Source organism: Leuresthes tenuis, unplaced genomic scaffold, assembly GCF_036924035.1.
Source record: "Leuresthes tenuis unplaced genomic scaffold, fLeuTen1.0.hap1 SCAF_6, whole genome shotgun sequence".
NCBI lineage: Eukaryota > Metazoa > Chordata > Actinopteri > Atheriniformes > Atherinopsidae > Leuresthes > Leuresthes tenuis.
In genome coordinates this window covers 30,039,196-30,052,109 of record NW_027325360.1, presented here as the reverse complement: position 1 = coordinate 30,052,109, position 12,914 = coordinate 30,039,196, and the positions used below count along the sequence as shown (strand labels likewise).

The 12,914-nt window shown below is 41.9% G+C and overlaps 3 non-coding genes across 3 annotated transcripts; 2 read left to right on the top strand and 1 right to left on the bottom strand.

Moving 5' to 3' along the window:
• Window positions 1-6,865: 6,865 nt before the first annotated feature.
• Window positions 6,866-6,979, top strand: LOC140310551 (U5 spliceosomal RNA). The gene has a single exon (XR_011916609.1). It is a non-coding gene; the product is annotated as a U5 spliceosomal RNA (small nuclear RNA).
• Window positions 6,980-7,287: 308 nt separating this feature from the next.
• On the top strand, window positions 7,288-7,471 carry LOC140310403 (U2 spliceosomal RNA). Its single transcript, XR_011916478.1, has one exon. It is a non-coding gene; the product is annotated as a U2 spliceosomal RNA (small nuclear RNA).
• A 3,262-nt stretch (window positions 7,472-10,733) lies between these two features.
• Window positions 10,734-10,847, bottom strand: LOC140310629 (U5 spliceosomal RNA). The gene has a single exon (XR_011916681.1). It is a non-coding gene; the product is annotated as a U5 spliceosomal RNA (small nuclear RNA).
• Between the last annotated feature and the right edge of the window lie 2,067 nt (window positions 10,848-12,914).

The window sequence follows — 12,914 nt, the reverse complement described above, 5'->3', positions numbered from 1 at the left end:
GAAATTTTCAACCACTCTCATCCGAAGACCTCTCCTCCCGCTTTCGTTAATATATTTGAACTTTAGTCGGACATTCAAACCTTCTTGCAGCTGAACCACCTCCGCTCCCTGTTTTGATCATATATGGTCTGGCAATACTACCTTTTCTTACCCGTTTGTGAGTAATTATGGCTGGACATTCACACCTACTTGCAGCCGAACACAACCTCTCTCACTTTTGATGATGTATGGACCGGCATTTTTACCTTTTCTAACACATTTTTCAGCAATTATGGTCGGAGATTCACACCTACTCACAGCCGAACAACTCCGCTCCCGCATTTGATGATGTATAGTCGGGCATTCTCACCCTTTCTCATCAGCTTTTTGCAAATTATGATCTGACATTCACACCTACTTGCAGTCGAAAAGCTCTGCTCCCGCTTTTGATTATGTATGGTTGGATATTCGAACCTTTTCTTAACTGCTTTTTACATATTTTGGTTGGACGTTCACACCTTCTTGTAGCCGAACACTTCCACTCCTGCTTTTGATGATGTATGGTTGGGCATTCACACCTTTTTTTTGCCCATTTTTCAGGAATTATGGGTGGACATTCACACCTTGCAGCTGAACACCTCCTATCCCACTTATGATCATGTGTGGTTTGATTTTCGAAAAGTTTCTTTCATGTTTTCTAGCAATTATTGATGGACATGTAGACCTTCTTGCAGCTGAACACCTCCGCTCCCGCTTTTGATCATACATTGTCAGGCATTCGCACCTTGTCTTACCCACTTTTTACAAACTTTAGTCGAACAGTCACACCTACTTGCAGCCGAACACAACCTCTCTCGCTCAATGATAATGTATGGACCGGCATTCTTACCTTTTCTAACACATTTTTCAGCAATTATGGTCGGAGATTCACACCTACTCACAGCCGAACAACTCCGCTCCCGCATTTGATGGTGTATAGTCGGGCATTCTCACCCTTTCTCATCAGCTTTTTGCAAAATTATGATCTGACATTCACACCTACTTGCAGTCGAAAAGCTCTGCTCCAGCTTTTGATTATGTTTGGTTGGATATTCGAACCTTTTCTTAACTGCTTTTTTCAAACTTTGGTTGGACGTTCACACCTTCTTGTAGCCGAACACATGCACTCCTGCTTTTGATGATGTATGGTTGGGCATTCGCACCTTTTTTTTACCCATTTTTCAGGTATTATGGGTGGACATTCACACCTTCTTGCAGCTGAACACCTCCTCTCCCACTTATGATCATGTGTGGTTTGATTTTCGAAAATTTTCTTTCATGTTTTCTAGCAATTATTGATGGACATTTAGACCTTCTTGCAGCTGAACACCACCTCTCCCGATTTTGATGATGTATGGACCGGCATTTTTACCTTTTCTAACACATTTTTCAGCAATTATGGTTGGAGATTCACACCTACTCACAGCCAAATAACTCCGCTACCGCATTTGATGGTGTATAGTCGGGCATTCTCACCCTTTCTCATCAGCTTTTTGCAAATTATGATCTGACATTCACACCTACTTCCAGTCGAACTGCTCTGCTCCCGCTTTTGATTATGTTTGGTTAGATATTTGAACCTTTTCTTAACTGCTTTTTACAAACTTTGGTCGGACGTTCACAATATCTTGCAGCCGAACACCTCCGCTTCCGCTTTTGATGGTGTATATTCGGGCATACGAACCTTTTCTTACCCGCTTTTTACAAACCAAGGTCGGACTTTCACACCTTCTCTTAGCTGAACAACTCCGCTCCCTCTTTTGATTGTGTACAGTCGGGTAATTTAACCTTTTCTTACCCACTTTTTACCATCTATGGTCGGACATTCACACCGTCTTACAGCGGAACACCTCCGCTCCCTCTTTTGATGATGTATGGTTAGGCATTCGCACCTTTTCTTACCCATTTTTCAGTAATTATGGGTAGACATTCACACCTTCTTGCAGCTGAACACCTCCTCTCCCGCTTATGATCATGTGCAGTTTGATATTCGAAAATTTTCTTTCATGTTTTCTAGCAATTATTGATGGACATTCAGACCGTCTTGCAGCTGAACACCTCCGCTCCCACTTTTGATGGTGTATAGTCGGGCTTTCGAGCCTTTTCCTCCCCGGTTTTTACAAATTATGGTTGGACATTCAGACCTTCTTGCAGCCGAAAACCTCCACTCCCTCTTTTGATCATACATTGTCGGACATTCGCACCTTTTCTTACCCGCTTTTTACAAACCATGGTCGGACTTTCACACCTTTTAGTAGCCGAACTAATCCGCTCCCGCTATTGATTGTGTACAGTCGGGTATTTCAACCTTTTCTTACCCGCTTTTTACCAACTATGGTTGGACATTCACACCTTCTTACAGCAGAACACCTCCGCTCCCTGTTTTGATTATGTAAGGTTTGACATTCGCACCTTCTCTCACTCGCCTTTTACTATGGTCGGCCATTCACAGCTTCCTCTCCACCATACTTGTATGGTGGGATATTCACACCCACCTGCATCCGAAGACCTCCGCCCCCACTTTTGTTGATATTTAGTCGGTCATTCGCACCTTACCCGCTTTTGGCAAACTATGGCCTTCTTGCAGCCAAACACCTCTGATCTCGCTTTTGATGATGTAAGGTTGGGCATTCAGACCTTGCTTCACCTGCTTTTCACCAAATATAGTCGGACATTCACACCTTCTTGCAGCCGAACACTTCCGCTCCACCTTTTAGTGTTCTATCACACCTTTTTTTCACCGCATTTTATACATTATGGTTGGAAATTTTCAACCACTCTCATCCGAAGACCTCTCCCCCCGCTTTTGTTAATATATTTGAACTTTAGTCGGACATTCAAACCTTCTTGCAGCTGAACCACCTCTGCTCCCTGTTTTGATCATATATGGTCTGGCAATACTACCTTTTCTTACCCGTTTGTGAGTAATTATGGCTGGACATTCACACCTACTTGCAGCCGAACACAACCTCTCTCGCTTTTGATGATGTATGGACCGGCATTCTTACCTTTTCTAACACATTTTTCAGCAATTATGGTCGGAGATTCACACCTACTCAAAGCCGAACAACTCCGCTCCCGCATTTGATGGTGTATAGTCGGGCATTCTCACCCTTTCTCATCAGCTTTTTCCAAATTATGATCTGACATTCACCCCTATTTGCAGTCGAACAGCTCTGCTCCCGCTTTTGATTATGTATGGTTGGATATTCGAACCTTTTCTTATCTGCTTTTTACAAACTTTGGTTGGACGTTCACACCTTCTTGTAGCCGAACACATGCACTCCTGCTTTTGATGATGTATGGTTGGGCATTGGCACCTTTTTTTTACCCATTTTCCAGGTATTATGGGTGGACATTCACACCTTCTTGCAGCTGAACACCTCCTCTCCCACTTATGATCATGTGTGGTTTGATTTTCGAAAATTTTCTTTCATGTTTTCTAGCAATTATTGATGGACATTTAGACCTTCTTGCAGCTGAACACCACCTCTCCCGATTTTGATGATGTATGGACTGGCATTTTTACCTTTTCTAACACATTTTTCAGCAATTATGGTTGGAGATTCACACCTACTCACAGCCGAACAACTCCGCTACCGCATTTGATGGTGTATAGTCGGGCATTCTCACCCTTTCTCATCAGCTTTTTGCAAATTATGATCTGACATTCACACCTACTTCCAGTCGAACAGCTCTGCTCCCGCTTTTGATTATGTTTGGTTAGATATTCAAACCTTTTCTTAACTGCTTTTTACAAACTTTGGTCGGACGTTCACAATATCTTGCAGCCGAACACCTCCGCTTCCGCTCTTGATGGTGTATATTCGGGCATACGAACCTTTTCTTACCCGCTTTTTACAAACCAAGGTCGGACTTTCACACCTTCTCTTAGCTGAACAACTCCGCTCCCTCTTTTGATTGTGTACAGTCGGGTAATTTAACCTTTTATTACCCGCTTTTTACCATCTATGGTCGGACATTCACACCGTCTTACAGCGGAACACCTCCGCTCCCTCTTTTGATGATGTATGGTTAGGCATTCGTGCAGTTTGATATTCGAAAATTTTCTTTCATGTTTTCTAGCAATTATTGATGGACATTCAGACCGTCTTGCAGCTGAACACCTCCGCTCCCACTTTTGATGGTGTATAGTCGGGCTTTCGAGCCTTTTCTTCCCCGGTTTTTACAAATTATGGTTGGACATTCAGACCTTCTTGCAGCCGAAAACCTCCACTCCCTCTTTTGATCATACATTGTCGGGCATTCGCACCTTTTCTTACCCGCTTTTTACAAACCATGGTCGGACTTTCACACCTTTTAGTAGCCGAACAACTCCGCTCCCGCTATTGATTGTGTACAGTCGGGTATTTTAACCTTTTCTTACCCGCTTTTTACCAACTATGGTTGGACATTCACACCTTCTTACAGCAGAACACCTCCGCTCCCTGTTTTGATTATGTATGGTTTGACATTCGCACCTTCTCTCACCCGCCTTTTACTATGGTCGGCCATTCACAGCTTCCTCTCCACCATACTTGTATGGTGGGATATTCACACCCACTTCCATCCGAAGACCTCCGCCCCCACTTTTGTTGATATTTAGTCGGTCATTCGCACCTTACCCGCTTTTGGCAAACTATGGCCTTCTTGCAGCCGAACACCTCTGATCTCGCTTTTGATGATGTAAGGTTGGGCATTCAGACCTTGCTTCACCTGCTTTTCACCAAATATAGTCGGACATTCACACCTTCTTGCAGCCAAACGCTTCCGCTTTTAGTGTTCTATGAGGCATTCACATATTTTTTTTCACCGTATTTTATAGATTATGGTTGGAAATTCTCACCCACTCTCATCCGAAGACCTCTCCTCCCGCTTTTGTTAATATATAGTCGGGCATTCGAACCTTTTCTTACCCGCTTTTTACAAATTATGGTCGAACATTCACTCCTACTTGCAGCTGAATACTTCCGCTCCACCTTTTAGGTATGTATGGTTGGCATTTGCACCTCTTTTTATACTGATTGCTGAAGATTAAGTTGTTCTTTCTCAAACTACAAATTTTTTTTAATTGTTGAAACTTGATTTGAAGTGGATAAATAAGGAGGACAAACAGTTTTAAGTCAGGCTGATAGAAGGAATTAATTTTATAGCAAAATCTGTATTTCGTCATATGTCGAGAGATGCTTATTGCTGAAGAAGTTCTTTCTCATTCTACAAAGTACAACGTTGTTTATCGTTGAAACTTGATTAGACATGAATAAATATGAAGGACAAAGCAGTCTTAACTTGGTTTGAGTTAATGAATTCGTTTTATAGGAGAATCCGAATTCGTGCATAACTCATAAAATAGAGCTTATTTTCGGATTCCTGAAGAATGAGTCTGGTTCTTTCTCATAATACAAAGTTTGTTGTTTATTGTTGAAACTTCATCAGAAGTGAAGAAATAAATGAATGCCTATCAATAAATGTGGGATCTAAACTCTAGTGCTTCCTCTAAAATAATTTCCTTTCTCAATTTAGAAATGTGTGTGTGTAAGTCACAACACCCGTGACACCAAAACGGCTTTCTTTTCTCTACACTCTGCACTATGAGCACACACACCAAATCAGAAAGGCTTTTTTCTCTCTTTTCTACATTATGGACTGTGGGGACACAAAACCGCTCTCTCTCTTTTTTTTTTTTATCGTGTGCCAGGGCGTTGTCTCACGTATTAGATTATGCTTAAGATACGAATGGGTTTATCAGTCACATCAGAATCCATACTGATCCTCCCGTAATAAAATGGTCGGATCTTATCAAACACACTTTGTTTCTTGTGACAATCAAGTCAGCGAAACAGCGTATACACGTCAAGACACTGAATCAAGTTTGCCACAAGAACTCATAAGTTTGGCAGTATTGCTCTGCCGTCAGCAATCATACACCCATTTTATTTTCGTGAGACATGTGCAAGCACCTGTTCATCTACTGTTCTATCACTATGAATTAGTGATCTATTATCAATAAGGATACTTCTACAACTACTATCAAAGTATGTCCAGACTTCTTATGTTGTCAGTTGCTATATATGAATAAGTGGGTAGCTACTGACAAGCATTAAGCATGTCACACAGCCCAAACATATAACATTTCAGGACACACCACACAGTTAACAACCACAGTGAAGCGTGTCAAAGCCCAAACATGTAACATTCAACAGGACACTTACACAACACATTCAAATCAAACAGGCAGACAACATACAAGAACATATACCCCAGCCGGCATTGCTCCCTGCCTATTTTCGTACAGCACACTATGTGTGCGCACACCTTTATTCACAAACTCTTCAACTTATACTCTTTTACCGAAGCTGCTACAACTCGATTGGCCGAATACCCTTTGATCCTATTTCGGTGAATTTGACATCTGCCTTACATATAACAGATTAGCGGTTTAGCAGTTTTAATTTAATTTGAGTGAAGGAATTCATTTTATAGCAAAATCCGAAATCGTGAAGAACTCATGAAAGTAAGCTTATTCTCGGATTCCTGAAACTTTAGATTTGCTCTTTCTTTTACTGCAAAGTACAACGTTGTTTTTTTTGTTTAAATCTTTCTAGACATGGTAAATATTAAGGACAAAGCAGTTTTCACATAGTTTGAGTGAAGGAATTCATTTTATAGATAAAATCCCAAGAGTCTGCTGAGAAAAGAGAGTGAATGCGAAGTAGACTTTAACACGGCTATGGGAGTGAGCCGAGTGTGGGCTAACCGGCAAGCGTCTCAACCAAGCAAAGCTCACCATGGGGAAGGTGGCTATACCAACTAGCCTGATGCCCTGCTCCCGCAGTGACGGATAATCGTACTCTGGTTTCTCTTCATAACATACAAGTCTTTCGCCTTTTACTAAAGACTTCCGTGGAGAGCAGCACTAATGAGTTGTTTCTATTATTGGCAGGCTTTACCTTTGCGGGTGAAGCCCTTTCTGTCTGTGCAAAAGAAATCTTGCTACTTTGCAGAGTGACTTCTCTGAGTAGAGTCGCCTTACTTGTTGCGACTGTGCCGATGTTCGAAGCTGGAGTGCAAAGTTGTTGCTTGAATGGTGCTTGCTGGAGCATGCGGGAGTGCAAAGTTATACCATTTAAAAGGGCTGAAGAGTGCTCAGTGCAGCGGGTGGGCGGAGGTGCAACGTGACACTCTGGCCACCTATGGCCATAAAAAGAACACTGCTACAAGTGCGCATTGTGCCAGCAAGGGCCCTCGGACCTGAAACAGTGGACAGTTATCGCTTCTCGGCCTTTTGGCTAAGATCAAGTGTAGTATCTGTTCTTATCAGTTTAATATGTCCTCTATACGAGGACAACATATTAAATGGATTTTTAAGAATAGGAGTTGAAAAAGAAGCTTGCTCCGTTCACTCCAAGCCTCGACCCGGTACTGCAGTGCCGCTGGGAACGGTGCGCTCTCCTCTGCTCTTGTGAAAAAGCAAACAGCGGTGCAGGATGGAAGTTTCAGGGAGCCCAAGATGAAACTTTCTTTTAATCTGCTGAGAAAAGAGAGTGAATGCGAAGTGGACTTTAACACGGCTCTGGGAGCGAGCCGAGTGCGGGCTAACCGGGAGAATTGCTTGAAAGAAACGCGACACCGAATGAGTGGTCAGAACAAAGCCTCAATACGGTGTTCCCGTGGTGTTTGTGGCTGCCTTGTCTTTTGCACAGAGTAAAAGACAAGGCAGCCATCGAATAGATTGTTTCTACTTGGTCAGCCGAGGAGCAGGGGGGGGGGGGGGGGGGGGGGGGCAAGCGTCTCAACCAAGCAAAGCTCACCAAGTAGGAACAATCGGGCCCTTTTCGATGGCTGCAACACCTGAAAGAGATATTGATGCGAGACCCGATCAAATGCTTTTTCAAAGTCTAAATTTAAGATGACAAGCCGGGTGTTTCTGTCTCTAGCGTAATCAATGATGTCTCGAATCAGTACGAGGCTGTCGGTGAGTTGTCTCCCTGAGATGGCACAAGTTTGGTCTGGGTGAATTACCTCCTCTAAAACAGAGGACATCCGTGTCGCTAAAACCTTGCTAAAAAGTTTACAGTCAAAGTTTAAAAGTGTGATGGGCCTCCAATTCTTTAGGTCAGTCTTATCATTTTTTTTATAAAGTAGAGTCACTATTCCCACTCTAAAACTGTCAGGCAGTCGGTCGAGTTTTTCAAAATCTTTAAAAACATCTAAAATGTCTGATGATAAAAGGTCCCAATAGGTCAGATAGAATTCTGCAGGAAGCCCGTCTAAACCCGGAGCTCGACTTCTCTTAAAACCTGTTAGGCATTTTTTTAACTCTAAAGCAGTAAAATTCTGTGTCAAGTGTGCATTCTCTTTTACGGTTTTGTCAACGAATTTTAAGATTTCTGCCGATGTTTCCAAGTGCACTGGTTTCTCTTTGTACATGTTACTATAAAAGGTATGTACAGTTTCAATCATCTCTTGTGTGGATTTTGTTAAAAACCCATCTTCTCTTTTTAGATTTTGAATACACTCCTTTTTATTTATAACTTTCTTTATTTTTCACCTTCCTCAATTTCCTGCTCCCTGCTTCTTACAAAAATTCCTTTACTCTTTATTTCTGCTGAAACTGACATTTCCTTTTTGACATCTTTGATTTCTTCTTTAAAGTCTATGCCACACTGATTTAGTTTAAAGTAGCGCTGTAAGCGTTTATGTAGTCCCATCATACATCTATTCTCTTTCCTTTTTTTACGTTTACCTTGCTGTTTAAAAAAAGTCTGGGTCGTTTCCTTCACCATTTCCCACCATTGTGCATGTGTTTCGTAGAGGTCTTGAAGGGTCTGCCACTCTTTATAACATTCCCTGTACTGACTGACTATGATTTCATCCTCCAACAGGGAACAGTTGAGTTTCCACAGACCACTTCCTACCGTCACACCAGAAGGGGGTGAAAGGGTGCAGGAGAGCATAAGGTGGTCTGAAAAGAAAACAGGGGTTAATCTAACATCAGTGGGTGGGCAATCTCTAGTAAAGAAATAATCAATGCGAGAGGCTCTGGTGCCATCATGACTAAACCAGGTGAAGCCCTCCTCTCTGGGATGCATGGTTTTAAAACAGTCAGTAAGCTTAAAATCCCTGCATATGCCCTGAAGTAAAATCGAAGTCTTATCCACTTTAAAATCTACCCCTGCTCTTTTTCTGTCTTTCCTGCTCAAGATACAGTTAAAATCCCCTCCTACAACTAAAGGTACTTGCCCTAGCATGTAAAGCTGTATATCTTCTAAAAGGTCATACCTTTCATTTTTTCCATTGAAACCATAAATATTTAAGAGGTTAAAGTCTTGCCCCATAAAATTCAAGTGTGCTAAAAGTGCCCGTCCGTCTCTCACCACTGTGCTACCTTTCACCATAACATGCGGATTTTTAATTAGAATGGCCACACCATCATTTTTATTTTGATTTGAGCCACTCCATATCGATAAATGGGGCCACATTTCCTCCCATTGTCTATGGTTTTTTAAAAAAGGTAGTCCACATTCTTGTATTAAAAACACATCTGATTTTATGGAGTCTAAGAAGGATAAAATACTCTGGGCTCTTGTCTTTGATTTCACACTTCTCACATTTAGTGTTGAGAAGGTGAGAACCATTAAAAGCATAAAGGAAAGTAGGTATGTCATTTTCGTTTTTCTAAGTTATCAAAACAAATTACACACAGGTTATTTCTTGGGAAACTAGCTCTTCCTTCATTTCTTTAGGTGAAAAGTGAGTAGGGTGATCTATATTTCCTTTTCGGACTCTCGGTGTTGGCCTCTGACGCAATGTTGCATTTAACTTTGAGTCCCTGGGGGTTGATTGCAGAGCTGAAGTTAAAAAGGAGACCTCATTTGGTGAGTCGGAGGGGAAGACTCTAGGTTCTTCCACTGAAGAACTGTCTGAAAGGGACCTAACCCTTCCCCTCTTCTCTGATACAACTGGGGAATCAGAGGCTCAGATGCCGTCCTCTTTGGCTGTTGACCTTCGGGGAGGTGAGTATCTTCACTAGACTCACCTGTCTGCTCTTCCTCCTCATTTAGCGTAGCTCCACCCTCTGCCTGTGAATTCTCACAGACTTCAACACTGAGTGGTGAGGCCTCTACAGACCCCTCCCCTTTTTGCTCCTCACTTCCAATCCAAGCTTTTGGCGGGAAGTTTGAATTTATTGGGTCAACCTCTTCACTTTGTTCACCAACTGCCACCTTTGGTCCTTCTCTTTGTTGGCTTGACTGTGGCTTTACCGTCTTTAATTTGTTGGCAAAAGATTTAGGGCAATCTCTGAAGAGGTGATTTAATTCTCCACAGAGATTACATTTCCTGCCATTTGGACACTCTCCAAAAGTTTGCCCAATTTCTCTGCTCTTCCCACATAACACCTTGGTACAAGCCTCAACCAGGTGCCCATGCTCACCACACTTGCGGCAGAACTTGGGCTGCCCCTGGTAGTGGATGTAACCTCGGTTTTCAAGGTGGCCAGAGTGTCGCCCACCCGCTGCACTGAGCACTGAGCACTTCAGCCCTTTTAAATGGTATAACTTTGCACTCCCGCACGCTCCAGCAAGCACCATTCAAGCAACAACTTTGCACTCCAGCTTCGAACATCGGCACAGTCGCAACAAGTAAGGCGACTCTACTCAGAGAAGTCACTCTGCACAGTAAGAAGATTTCTTTTGCACAAACAGAAAGGGCTTCACCCGCAAAGGTAAAGCCTGCCAAAAATAGAAACAACTCATTAGTGCTGCTCTCCACAGAAATCTTTAGTAAAAGGCGAAAGACTTGTACGTTATGAAGAGAAACCAGAGTACGATTATCCGTCACTGCGGGAGCAGGGCATCAGGCTAGTTGGCATAGCCACCTTCCCCATGGTGAGCTTTGCTTGGTTGAGACGCTTGCTCCCCCCCCCCCCCTTGCTCCTCGGCTGACCAACTAGGAACAATCGGGCCCTATTCGATGGCTGCCTTGTCTTTTACTCTGTGCAAAAGACAAGGCAGCAACAAAAACACCACGAGAATCCCGTATTGAGGCTTTGTTCTGATCGCTCATTCGGTGTCGCGTTTCTTTCAAGCAATTCTCCCGGTTAGCCCACACTCGGCTCGCTCCCATAGCCGTGTTAAAGTCTACTTCGCATTCACTCTCTTTTCTCAGCAGACTCTTGGGATTTTATCTATAAAATGAATTCCTTCACTCAAACTATGTGAAAACTGCTTTGTCCTTAATATTTACCATGTCTAGAAAGATTTAAACAAAAAAAACAACGTTGTACTTTGCAGTAAAAGAAAGAGCAAATCTAAAGTTTCAGGAATCCGAGAATAAGCTTACTTTCATGAGTTCTTCACGATTTCGGATTTTGCTATAAAATGAATTCCTTCACTCAAACTAAATTAAAACTGCTAAACCGCTAATCTGTTATATGTAAGGCAGATGTCAAATTCACCGAAATAGGATTAAAGGGTATTCGGCCAATCGAGCTGTAGCAGCTTCGGTAAAAGAGTATAAGTTGAAGAGTTTGTGAATAAAGGTGTGCGCACACATAGTGTGCTGTACGAAAATAGGCAGGGAGCAGGGGTATATGTTCTTGTATGTTGTCTGACTGTTTGATTTGAATGTGTTGTGTAAGTGTCCTGTTGAATGTTACATGTTTGGGCTTTGACACGCTTCACTGTGGTTGTTAACTGTGTGGTGTGTCCTGAAATGTTATATGTTTGGGCTGTGTGACATGCTTAATGCTTGTCAGTAGCTACCCACTTATTCATATATAGCAACTGACAACATAAGAAGTCTGGACATACTTTGATAGTAGTTGTAGAAGTATCCTTATTGATAATAGATCACTAATTCATAGTGATAGAACAGTAGATGAACAGGTGCTTGCACATGTCTCACGAAAATAAAATGGGTGTATGATTGCTGACGGCAGAGCAATACTGCCAAACTTATGAGTTCTTGTGGCAAACTTGATTCAGTGTCTTGACGTGTATACGCTGTTTCGCTGACTTGATTGTCACAAGAAACAAAGTGTGTTTGATAAGATCCGACCATTTTATTACGGGAGGATCAGTATGTATGGATTCTGATGTGACTGATAAACCCATTCGTATCTTAAGCATAATCTAATACGTGAGACAACGCCCTGGCACACGATAAAAAAAAAAAAGAGAGAGAGCGGTTTTGTGTCCCCACAGTCCATAATGTAGAAAAGAGAGAAAAAAGCCTTTCTGATTTGGTGTGTGTGCTCATAGTGCAGAGTGTAGAGAAAAGAAAGCCGTTTTGGTGTCACGGGTGTTGTGACTTACACACACACATTTCTAAATTGAGAAAGGAAATTATTTTAGAGGAAGCACTAGAGTTTAGATCCCACATTTGTTGATAGGCATTCATTTATTTCTTCACTTCTGATGAAGTTTCAACAATAAACAACAAACTTTGTATTATGAGAAAGAACCAGACTCATTCTTCAGGAATCCGAAAATAAGCTCTATTTTATGAGTTATGCACGAATTCGGATTCTCCTATGAAACGAATTCATTAACTCAAACCAAGTTAAGACTGCTTTGTCCTTCATATTTATTCATGTCTAATCAAGTTTCAACGATAAACAACGTTGTACTTTGTAGAATGAGAAAGAACTTCTTCAGCAATAAGCATCTCTCGACATATGACGAAATACAGATTTTGCTATAAAATTAATTCCTTCTATCAGCCTGACTTAAAACTGTTTGTCCTCCTTATTTATCCACTTCAAATCAAGTTTCAACAATTAAAAAAAATTTGTAGTTTGAGAAAGAACAACTTAATCTTCAGCAATCAGTATAAAAAGAGGTGCAAATGCCAACCATACATACCTAAAAGGTGGAGCGGAAGTATTCAGCTGC